Source organism: Podarcis liolepis (genome assembly GCF_965112155.1).
Source record: "Podarcis liolepis genome assembly, chromosome: 14".
NCBI classification, from domain to species: domain Eukaryota; kingdom Metazoa; phylum Chordata; class Lepidosauria; order Squamata; family Lacertidae; genus Podarcis; species Podarcis liolepis.
Window position 1 is genome coordinate 6,335,954 of NC_139569.1, and position 12,062 is coordinate 6,348,015.

General features: G+C 41.9%; 2 protein-coding genes across 9 annotated transcripts in view; one reads left to right on the forward strand and one right to left on the reverse strand.

The window, feature by feature from the left end:
* GPR146 (G protein-coupled receptor 146) overlaps positions 1-1,337 on the reverse strand; it is a 48,680-nt gene extending 47,343 nt beyond the window's left edge. Inside the window, exons 1-2 of one of the 3 annotated variants that reach the window (XM_083474802.1) lie at positions 1,014-1,337; positions 596-920 (exon numbers count right to left, since the gene is read on the reverse strand). The gene's annotated coding sequence lies outside the window, so the exon portion shown is untranslated. Of the gene's footprint in view, positions 1-156; positions 570-595 lie in introns of those variants that run through there. The other 2 variants (XM_083474801.1, XM_083474803.1) reach the window with 2 other exon arrangements.
* Positions 1-12,062, forward strand: part of CHLSN (cholesin) — a 141,327-nt gene that overhangs the window by 94,483 nt on the left and 34,782 nt on the right. The window lies entirely within an intron of this gene.

Sequence of the window (12,062 nt, forward strand, 5' to 3'; positions counted from 1 at the left end):
TTAACTTCTCCACATGAAAATAAAATTATTCGGTTGCATTCTGTCATAATTGTTTAGGGAACAACAGATACTTTAATATTTCTAGTTTTAAGAAGCATGCAGACTGCTTACATGCTCCATGTAGCTCTCTATAAAACCGATCAAGTGGATACATACTTCATTTGAAAATCATTACAGAAACCTTCAGAAATGCAGCTTTCTTTCTTTCAGTCTATGGGCTCCCCGATGTTTCACAAAGAAAACAACAAATCAGGTTCCCAAACGCATGGAACACAAAGTCCTTTGGGGAGCGGGTAGAGTTACGTAATGGCCGGACTCTGGTCAATAAATCAGATTACACAAAAACACAATGACAAGAATAAAAAAGGAAATTCCACAGTCTTTCTGCGTATTTGGCCATTCTTTGTGGTGATTGGTGTCCTGGCAGAATTTTAAAAATGTCTCATTTCAGATTGCTAAAATACGTTGCATTCAAATACCCTTTACAGCGTTAACAGGAAGGCACATTGAAAACATTTTTAAGTCACCAAGGAGATAAGTGTCTTTTTAATTTCAGATTTTCAACCAAAAGGCTAAAAACTGCTCGGAGACTTACCTGAGATTGATCCTGAACTCTTAACTGAACATGAATTCTCAGGTTTTTCTGCTTTAGTATGGAATCACCCCCCTTCAAGGCTGTCTCTTCAGCAGCTTCAGAATTCGCCACAACAGCAGCTGACATGCTATCCAGACAGAGAGCTTTCTTCTGAGCAAAATTCCATGTTTTACTTCCTCTTTCATTTCTTCACAAGTTTTTCTGTTACAGGCTTCATCCTCTCTGCCCCCCACCCCCACCCCAAGTCGTAAGATCAGGCACTTGTCCGGAGGTGTCCTTCTCAGCAGGTTTCACGTTCAAAACAATCCTTTCATTGCTGCCCACGCTGTAAAAGAGAATGGAGGGGGTGAGTTGGAAGGAAGCTTAAAGCGGCTGTCCACTCGCCAGGCCCCTGGACCAAAAATAATTTTTAAAAAACCTTTAGAGTCCTGCAAGGAGTAGCCTATAGTTTTTCAAAGTTTAACTTCTGAAGAATGGGGGGAAAGTGGAAAGCAAACTGAGTGCTGGAGTGTAGATTTGGTTCTCCCCCCACTTGGGCCCCTTGCCGACTGTTTTTATTGATTTCAATCACTGGAGGCTAGCTTAGCTCTCTGAAGAAACACTGTGTAATGTGTTCTTTCCTGGCTTTCATTAAAGAAACTCAATGCAGCTCCGTCACGCTGCCGAGCTCACTTGGCAACCTGCCTACACTCTGTGGTACTTCTTCTCCTTTCATTGGCGGAGACTGCGTTCTTGTTTCCTTCTCCAGCGAAGGACCTCAAAAACATCATATTCTCTCTGCCACTTCTCTCTCTCTCTCCCCCCCCCCCCCACCCAATACTCCAGTCCTTCTGAGCCTTGGCTGGTTTACCCACAGCCTAAAAAAAGAAATGATTTTGCTGGAGCTAACATGGCTGCAGAACTTGCACCAGTTTAACAAAAACACACATATTCAGTGTTTTTTTGGTCTCTTTCACATTTGGAAGTTAGTGCCCAGATTTTTGAGCAGCGTCAGAAAAGCCTGGATGTAGCTGCATAAATTAGGGGGCTGGGTGGGGAGCAATTTTAAAAGCTTTCCCCCCTCTCTGTACTACAATTCTTTGGCATTTATCTAGCAATGCTGGGGAGCAACAAGCTGACTTAGAAGCAGCCAGTTGCCTATCTGGGCTGCGAGTGGGAGCACAGAGTGGCCTCTATACCAGGCTTAGAAATTCAGGATCAGCCAATGCATCTGGGAAGAATAAAGCTGTACCTTTTCTTTTCCCTTATTCAGAAGCACTATGCTCCTGAAGTTGCTGGCATGGGGTGAAAAGAGTGGGGAGGGGTTGGGGCTCTTAAGGACATGTAACATTGGTGTTTTAAAGATGAATGTCTGTTCACATTTTGTTATGGCTGCTTAAGGAAACAGGTGTAAAAACTTTGTCTGCAGCAAACACGGGCAATAATAGGTACGGTAAACCTGGGGCACGGGACGCGGGTGGCGCTGTGGGTTAAACCACAGAGCCAAGGACTTGCCGATCAGAAGGTCAGCAGTTCGAATCCCCGTAACGGGGTGAGCTCCCGTTGTTCGCTCCCACCTCCTGCCACCCTAGCAGTTTGAAAGCACGTTAAAGTGCAAGTAGATAAATAGGTACCACTCCAGCAGGAAGGTAAACGGCGTTTCTGTGCGCTGCTCTGGTTCACCACAAGCGGCTTAGTCATGCTGGCTACATGACCCGGAAGCTGTATGCCGGCTCCCTCGGCCAATAAAGCGAGATGAGCGCCGCAACCCCAGAGTCGGCCACGACTGGACCTAATGGTCAGGGGTCCCTTTACCTTTACCTTTACCTTTACTTTAAACTTGGGGCACAGGCCATGACAGAGTTTTGCATCTACAAAAGTTAAGGTGTCTGGAGTCCTCCCAGCACGGTGCTTTGCAGCATCCCCAGCCATCCTGTAAGTTTTTATAAAATTAAAGGGCGTGGAGAGAGGCATGATATATAGGTCCCATGGCAAAAGACCCGGGCCCCAGGCCCACTAGGCCACTCCCTAAACAATATTCCTGAGAAAACGCATTTGAAGTGTGCAGATGCTCCCACTCTGTATCATGATAAGGTCCAGCTTAGCAAACTAGGTGATGAGAAGCAATATGGGAGATGGGGCATGGTCTGCCAAGCACTCCTGATGGGTAACATATTCCTGTTTCTGTCTAGTTTGCTTGGGGCTCTCCTGCATCCTATTGTAACAAATGGAGGTGGTTTTACAGTCACAGCTTGGAGAACTTGCATCCTTGTACAGATGTCATGTTTAGGGGTGAAACTGTTGCCTTCAAACACTCCTTCAGAGGAAGCTTTATATTTCTATCATTCCTTGAAAGGATACATATTGCAATTTCTTTAGCAATATTTTTTCACTTTTCTGTACCCTGTATATGTTGTCAGTTCCCAATTTGGGTAGCTCCATACACCACTAGTTAGGCTTTATTTATTAATTAAAATTCTGGTGTTTATAATTTAGTATTATCTCTGCTTGGTATTTATGAGACTGAGTGGTAACTCCTGGCTGTCCCTTCTTTTGTGTTGTTTAAGATCCAGCTGCCTCTGGTAATATGTTTTATTTGATTGATTATGATTAATTGTATTTTTAACTTTTTGCTGGATGCCAATTTTTAATGAGAAGAAATGTGGCTTATATAAATAAATACACTCACAAATTACTCATACACAGAAGCTTATTGTTCTCCATACTGAAGCCATTCATTTCAAAAGAGGAGGTGATACTGACATTCTACCCATTTTCCAGACAACATTGGTTGAAAACAAGCAGATTTTACCGTATTTTTCTCCCTATAGGACGCACCTTTTCCCCTCCAAAAATGAAGGGGAAATCTGGGTGCGTCCTATGGGGCGAATGCAGGCTTTCGCTGAAGCTTGGAGAGCGAGAGGGGTCTGTGCGCACCGACCCCTCTTGCTCTCCAGGCTTCAGGAAGACATCCGCAGCCTAGGCAGCCCTGTGGGAGGTTCCACAGGGCTGGCTAGGCTGCTGATAGCAGCCTGCTTCCCGGAGCGCCGGGCGCGCTGAAAGCAGAGCGCCTGGCGCTTCGGGAACGCATCCGCAGCCTAGGCAACCCTGCGGGAGGTCCCGCAGGGCTGTCTAGGCTGCAGATAGCAGCCTGCTTCCCGGAGCGCCGGGCGCGCTGAAAGCAGAGCGCCCGGCGCTTCGGGAACGCATCCGCAGCCTAGGCAACCCTGCGGGAGGTCCCGCAGGGCTGTCTAGGCTGCGGATAGCAGCCCGGCGCGAGGGGCGCCCTGAAGCAGAGCGCCCCTCGCGCCGGGCAGACATCCGCAGTGTGGGGAGCCCTGCAGGAGTTCCCCGCAGGGCTCCCCACGCTGCGAATAGCAGCCTGCCGCCCGGCGCGAGGGGTGCCCTGAAGCAGAGCGCCCCTCACGCCGAGTAAACATCCGCAGCGTGGGGAGCCCTGCAGGAGTTTACTGCTTGAGTTGCATATAAAGCAACCTTTCTCACTCTCTAGCTAATGTAATTTCTTTTCAGTGTTTCCCCCCCCTGCCAAGCAATCTGTGAGATATCTTTGAGGAAGGCTATTTAAAGTATTTTGCAAAGGATGACACTTGAAATATTTTCCCTCATTAGTTTGAATATCTTATTCATTGTTCCTTATTTGTTAATTTATATCTGGCCTTTTGGACTGTATCCAGGCCCTCCCTCCCCCCCAAAAAAACATATTCCATACATTTTTTTAAAAAATTGCCACACTCAAGAATAGTTATAAAATCAGTTTTAAAACCACGGTGATGAGTAATAAAATCAAGAACCAGCATATACCTAGGAACGTAAGAATCCACAGATCATCCCAAGGCATTCTGAAGCAGAAAATCTTCACTAAACATGGAAGAACTGGTAGTGAGCCAACCATCCTAATGAGCTCTCTTTTGAAGGAATCCCAGAGAACCTGAGATGCCACCCAGAAAACCTGCTCCTTGTAGACAGTAGGCTCATTTATGATTGCTTGCAACTAAGGTGCAGTGTGTAATGTTCTGGTTTATTATTCTAACCAGTCAGCCACATTTTCCTCTAGGTTACTCCATTTCTTTTCCCTCCCACCTGGTTTTGCATCCCCGTCCGCCAATAGTCTGTTACCCCACTCTCAGTCCACATTGGAGATTTGGGGGTTAGTTCTCCCATAGGAATCCCCTCCAATATTTTTTTGTACTTCTCTAAACCTTGGGGTTTCCTGCAAGTCTACAGATACCAGCAGCATGACCCCTGAATCCAGCAGCAATCAAGTTCAGCCCTCTGAACTTGCATATGTAAGGACAGGCACTAATCTGTGAACTTAAGAAATATGGAAAATGATTGTTTTTGAACCAGTTATGTTTAATTCCCCCAACAGTAGATTGATGGCGGGGGAAGGAACACGAAGAGAGCCATCCTTTGGGGGGAATGACCATTTTATTGGGAAAGTATTACTATTTGGAGCGCCAGTCTGTTTCTATCTTAGTGAAATGTGAGGTCTGAGATAGGTTCATCATACTCAAGAGTAGATCATGGAAAGACCACTTAAATCAGTGGATCTGCTCTGAGTATGACTAACATTAAGTATCACCTGAAACTCTTTATGAAATAACAAAAGTGTAGTAAATATATGGAACATGATGACTTAACATGGTTATAATCAGTAACGTATTAGTGCACACACCCCAGGACATCTCTAAAAATATGTGGGGTTTTCAGGTATTTTGGTAAAAGACAAAACATTTTTGAGGGGTTTTTGAGCACAGGTGTGTGTAATGTTGCCTCCTATTCCCCAAAAGTCCCACCCAAGGTGTGGTGGTAACAGAGGTGATGAGGGTTCTCTTTGAGGTGGTGAGCTTACCCCACCATTTGTATTCTCTTTCCCCCAAAGCACGTCTCTCTCCCCTTTGGTGGGCTTTGCTGTCAGGAGACAGTTTTATAGCTGCAAGGATGAAGAAGTGGAGATCCCATTTTGAATCAGCCTAGCCCAAAGGAGCCTGGTCCTAACTTGAAATGGGGCCATTTCAGTGGTTTGTATTCTGATCTCCACATACACATGGCGTTTTGCACTGTCTCTAGTCTTGATTTGATTTGTATGGCGGTGGGGCAGTTCTTTGGCAGAGCCTCAGTTAGTTAATTATCAGTGAGCCTTTCATCATTAATATACCACCTTGAGATCTGCATAATTTGGCAAAACTGTTTGGACTTCTGTTCAGCTGTTCTGTATTTTAGCTGGAGTATTGCATTCCCATCCATTTATGGGACTCAGGGGAAGGAAGGGAATAGCTCAAATGTTTTCTTGTCTTGTCTTTAATAAGTGGATGGAGACTGCTTATGGACAAATATGAAAAAGGCTTACCAGGTGAACATCATCTTAGCACATTTTGATGAGCTAGCACCTGGTAATCTATATTCAGGCACTGTATAGAATGAACATCAGTATTCTTTGAACTAAGTGCAGGGCAATGAATCTTTCATTTATTTATTTTCTTTCACAATCTCATCAAATTGTCATTTGCCATAAAACATTTCACAGTAGTCAATAGTATTTCCTTAAGGGTGTTTGCAGTGTATTCTTTCTTAGATATTTCACAGTTTTCAGTTTCTTATTCATTCTGTGCTCCTTTTCTGAAAAATAGTTTTATTTTACTTATATACAGTATGAGACTCAAGGTGGATAACAAATCCATATATGACAACAATATTGAAATAAATAACAGCCCCCATCAAAATATTAACATGGGGGGGGGGGAGCAAAGTAAGAAAACATCAAAAGATAAAGCATAAAAATAATCAGCCAAAGGCCTTTTTAAATAGCCATGCTTTTACTAGCCATTGAAAACAAAGCAGTGATGCAGTTTGTTGCTACCTTCCCTTTTGAGGTATTTCAAGTAGTAGAGCACATGCTTTGAATGTAGAAGGGCCCAGCTTCAATGCCTGGAATCTCTGGTTTAAAAGTATCAGGTAACATATGATTGGAGAATACTTCTCTCTGCCATTCTAAGTAGACAACACTGAGGTATGCAGACAAATAAGATGACCTAGCTTCATAAGTTTCTTTGCACCTTTTAGCAGTATGCTAATTCTGTTCCTCAAGCCTTACCTGTTCTGTATCCATAAAATCCAGCTTTCTAAATTCACTGTTTTCTCAACTTAGACTCCTTAAAGGCCTGCTATGGTTAGGGCCCTTCATTGTAACTGGTGAATCCCAAGCAGTTTGCAAACTGACACAGTACTTGGCATAGCAGTTAAAAAATCCTTGCATACGTGACTCAGAGTTGCTATTTGGTGTGTGTGTTTTGCATGTTTGTAGTTGCTGTGAGTCTACGGGGTTATTACCTAGTCAAAGTCTAATTTGGAATGGTGGTGCAAAGTGTGTGGCTAATTCGCAAAGGCAGATCATAGAAATAATGCAGCACAATCTGTTCTATTATTCTCTGAAGAGGCTGTATTCCAGAATAAGGAGTAAGCAATATTTGTAGGACTGGCCCTAGGCCTTAGAGACAAGCATATCCTGCTTCTTGAAAACACTGAAGTGTTGGATTTAGAAGGTTTTAATAATGTATTTGGTTGGCATGCATATTTGTGGTAAAAGTACATAAAGCGTTTAAAAATCATTTTGTTAGAAAAGCATTGTTTAATGTTTGGATAAGATATAAGGATTTGTTAGAAAAGAAAACCCCAAGATGGTTGTCACCAATGGAAGCGAAGGCACAGAAAAAACTCAATATGGAGGCCAAATGGCCGAAATATTGGGAAATTTTGGTGCAAGATGGAGATAGAATAAAATTGCAGAGCTTTGAAAAATTGAAAAACAAAGTGCGAGATTGGCTCCATTATTATCAAATAATGGAGGCATACAAATTGGACAAAAAAGTTGGTTTCCAGGTGGAAAAATCCAAATTGGAAACAGAATTGTTAGATCCAAAAACCAAGAATTTGTCAAGAATGTATAACTTGCTGTTGAAATGGAACACTCAGGATGAAACGGTGACTTCAGCTATGATTAAATGGGCACAAGATGTTGGACATAACATAATGATGGCTGACTGGGAACGGTTATGGACTACAGGTATGAAATTTACGGCATGTAATGCCCTAAGAGAAAATTTAATGAAAATGATTTATAGGTGGTACATGACACCAGTTAAGCTTGAAAAAATTTACCATTTGCCTGATAATAAATGTTGGAAATGTAATGAGACTGAAGGTACATTCTTTCACCTTTGGTGGACGTGCCCAAAGATTAAGACATTCTGGGAGATGATTTATAATGAAATGAAAAATGTATTTAAATATACCTTCCTTAAGAAACCAGAGGCCTTTCTCCTGGGCATGGTCGGCCAATTGGTGCTAAAGAAGGATAGAACTTTTTTTATGTATGCAACAACAGCAGCAAGAATACTCATCGCGAAGTATTGGAAGACACAAGATTTACCCACCAAGGAAGAATGGCAGATGAAGTTGATGGACTACATGGAATTGGCGGAAATGACTGGCAGAATCCGAGACCAGGGAGAAGAGTCGGTGGAAGAAGATTGGAAAAAGTTTAAAGACTATTTACAGAAATATTGTAAAATTAAGGAATGCTAGAAGAATGTTGGAATGAAGTGATATGGCTTTAGTAGAAAGTTTATAAGGAATTAAGTACAAATAGATTAATAGAGTATTAAAAGAAAAATAAGGTTGAAATGTGTTAAGATAATTATAGGATAGGAAAGAGGGGAAGATGGAAAGGAATTGCTGAAATAATTAATAGAAGTGGAATACAAAAAGGGAGGTGTAAGGAGGTCGTGGAAATATGTGAAAGAAAGATAAGACATTGAAATTTATTTATTTATTTATTTTCTTTGTTGATGTGGTTTTAAATTGTTTTTGTTTTGTCTTGTTAGTTTAATGTTTTAGTGTAAGGTAGTGTCTTTGTATTGTTTTTTCTTTGTTGTTTTTTGTAGTGTTTAAATTGTTGTAAAAACAATAAATATTATTTAAAAAAAAATAGAGACAAGCATATCCCACTGTTTTGATGCTTCTAATAGTCCTGTCCAATAGCTACCCATATTCTCCATCTATTCTCAGAAGTATGCTTCCTCCCCTCACACTTATGCTCTCCAAGTGCGTGCTCCATAATTACTTTCTTGCCACTTCTTCGTAGGCATACTTCTCAGTTTGAAAGCCCATGTAGGCCCTTTGCGAGCTTTCACAGCAGTTAAGATTGTTCTTCTTGCTCAGGTAAACTGCAGGCACCTTCCCTGGAAAATTCCACATCAAGTTCCTCTTATAATTAGTTACTGATTGATGCAGCCTTGAGAGGATGTTTTATGTGAGCCCAATAAAAGTGGGAGAAAGTATTGCAGTAGCATAACCTAAAAGCTGGCTTATGTAGTAGACCAAGATTCTGATATATTGTGGTACCTTGGGTTACATACGCTTCAGGTTACAGACTCTGCTAACCCAGAAATATTACCTTGGGTCAAGAACCTTGCTTCAGGAGGAGAACAGAAATTGTGCTCCAGCGGGACGGCAGCGGCAGGAGGCCCCATTAACTAAAGTGGTGCTTCAGGTTAAGAACAATTTCAGGTTAAGAACGGACCTCCAGAACGAATTAAGTACTTAACCCAAGGTACCACTGTACTGTTCAGGAAATCCACAATTTGCATCTTGCCTCAGCCATGAACTTTCTTGAGTAGCTGCTTTCTCTCAATCTCTACTTCCTCCATCTAGGATGATAATACCTACTTTGCAGAGTTATTGTAAGAATTACTGAGCTAATGCTTATGCCATTATTTATTATGGCCTCTAGCAAGCCACCCTTTTCCAAATCCAACAGTTTCATTTGTGCAGTAGTGCTAGATGCCTGATAGGAAGGAATTAGTACTTATTGCTCCCATAATCCAAAAGTTGCCACTTGCTGAGTTTTAAACTCACCTGCCCATATATTTTTTTTTGCCCTCTCCCTTGTTGTTGTTTTGGGTTTTTTTTTAAGCTTTAAGCTTCTGTGTGGACACCTGTGCAGAGCCTTGTCTTGGAACTTTCTGGAGCTAGTGCAATGTTTTGGCATTGACTGCCAAAACTCTGGTCATTCTTTTTTACCTTTGTATATTTATTTTATTGTTATTCTATGTTACATTTTTTTATTTGCTTTCTTTGGTTACAGTATAACTGCTGCTATGTGTACCTGTGAAAAAAAGCCCATCTTTTCTGAACCACTGTTGCAGGTACTCTCCCAGGGTTTTGGATAAATGCATCTCAGAAAAAAAGGCTGGCTCAGCCCTGAATTCAGCTACAATCTTCACTTTTGTGGAAAGAGACCCCCTTGTCGTCACTCTCTACCAAAGCCTTAAATTGTGGGGAAACAGTCCACCAGGCCAACATAGAACTGGATATTACTGAATTAAATACAATAATAATATGCCACAATATGCAGAAAAGTGGATGAGGGTATCATTAAGAGCAGAAGGCACAGAGCAATTAGTGGTGCTTGAAAAGTTATAAAAATATTTCACATTCTCTTAAATACTTGCGCTAGGAGGCTTGAATCTGAAAGTGTTGTACGTCTTGCTTTAATGTAGTTGACATACTGACTGTTCCCTTGTAGGTTACCTGGATGAAGGAATCCTTTACTCACGTGGGTAAACCCCATGACAAGGGAGAACAGCACATAGCTTGTATAGATATAGGGATGTGATTACCGTATCTTCCAAATGGAGGTGTTTACAAGGGTCGGTGTTTTCTGCTGGGGTTTTGCTACAGAACAACAGTTGCTTGTATAGTTTTGGTTGTTTCCCAACTGGGGGAGGGGGGAAACAGAGGAGGACTGCAAATAAAGAAATTTTTGATAATGTGAGGAATGTGTAGGAGGGTGAGAAGTGATAAGCATATACTGTAGTGGAGAGAAGGAAGGCCTATGTTATCAGATACATTCTCATGAAGGAATTAGTCTCATTTTAATTCAAACGCTTTGCAGCTGAGGCAAATACAAACAATTAGATTGTTCCACAAAGAAGACTTAAGTCAAGTGTGTCTAGCTGTTAAAATAATCTTTAAGAAACAGTTTGGCAATAAGCAAACTTCTTGCTGTTCCCTCCCCACACCCACTTGGTTCTCGTTTCGTTAAATAGCATTCCCTAAACAATGGCTTATTGTATGAACATTCTGCATCCTGTGATACAATTATTTCCTTACTTTTATTTGAGATCTTGATTTCCCCCCCTCCCCATCTTCAGTTATTAAATATTCTGCCAACAATTGCAGCCCCTGTTTTTGATGCTTACAATCAACCCTAATATCAGGTAAGCCAGTGGTGAAACTCCTGTGGACTTTGATCTCAATGTGGCTTTGACCTCAGATGTTTTATCATCTCCCTGTGCAACATGTGACGGGTGAATCTTTGTGTCACGCTTTTGACCTCTGTTCAGTTATTTATTTAAAAATGTCTCTTTCCCCCATATCTTTGAAAGTTGCGCTGTAACAAACTGAGGAGGTGGGACACGGGTGAAGGCAGAGTGAACATTTAGCACTAGGAAGCTGGGTTAACATCCAGCCAGGCTCAGGAACAAGGTATCTGACATCTAATCAATTCTAAAAGGAATGGGCATTGTCTTGTTTTTCCTGCTTGTACTCAAGATTTACAGTGAGGGCTGCTACAGTAGATACAGGTAGGGTGTGTGTAGGGCATTAGTCATAACCTCCAATCATGAGGCTGTAGTGTGTTTTTTTATGTGTACCCTTAGAAATGGAATGTGGGAAACTTGAGTTATTTAGAAAAGGTGTCCTCTGCCTTTTTTGCAGTTGCGGTGCTCAGGGCAGCTTGCAAAAATATCCACAAGAAACAACCAAACAAAAAATCAATACAGCCATAAAAGCTTTAAAAAACACACAAAGCAGCAGATCAAAACCCTTTTTTAAAAAATGGTGCTAGTCTATTAAAAACACGCAACCTGACATGTCAGAACAAACATTTTGACCAAACAAGAGATGATTAAGAGTAGGGGCCAACTGAACTTCTTAGAGAAGGGATGCTGCTGTTTGGGCACAGCCACAAAGAAGGACCTCTTGCCATCCTAGCCATTCAGTCCTCCACCACTATCAGAAAGCAAAGAAGAGCCTCCCCTGTAGATCCTAATTTCTGACTTGACAAGTGGGGTGCCGCAGGTTTCTGTCCTGTGTCCATTGTTGTTCAACGTCTTTATAAACTGCTTGGATGAAGGAACTGGGGGGATGCTCATCAAATTTGCAGATGACACCAAACTGAGAGGGGTAGCTAATGCTGCAGAAGACAGAATCAGAATTCAAAATAACATTAACAAATTGGAGAAGTGGGCCTGAGCTAACAAAATGAATTTCAGTAGGGACAAATGTAAGGTTCTATACTTAGGCAGGAATAATCAGCTGCACAAAAATAAAACTGGGTACACCCAGTTTGTCAGCAGTACATGTAAAAAGGATCTAGGGGTCTTGGTGGACCACAAGCTTAATG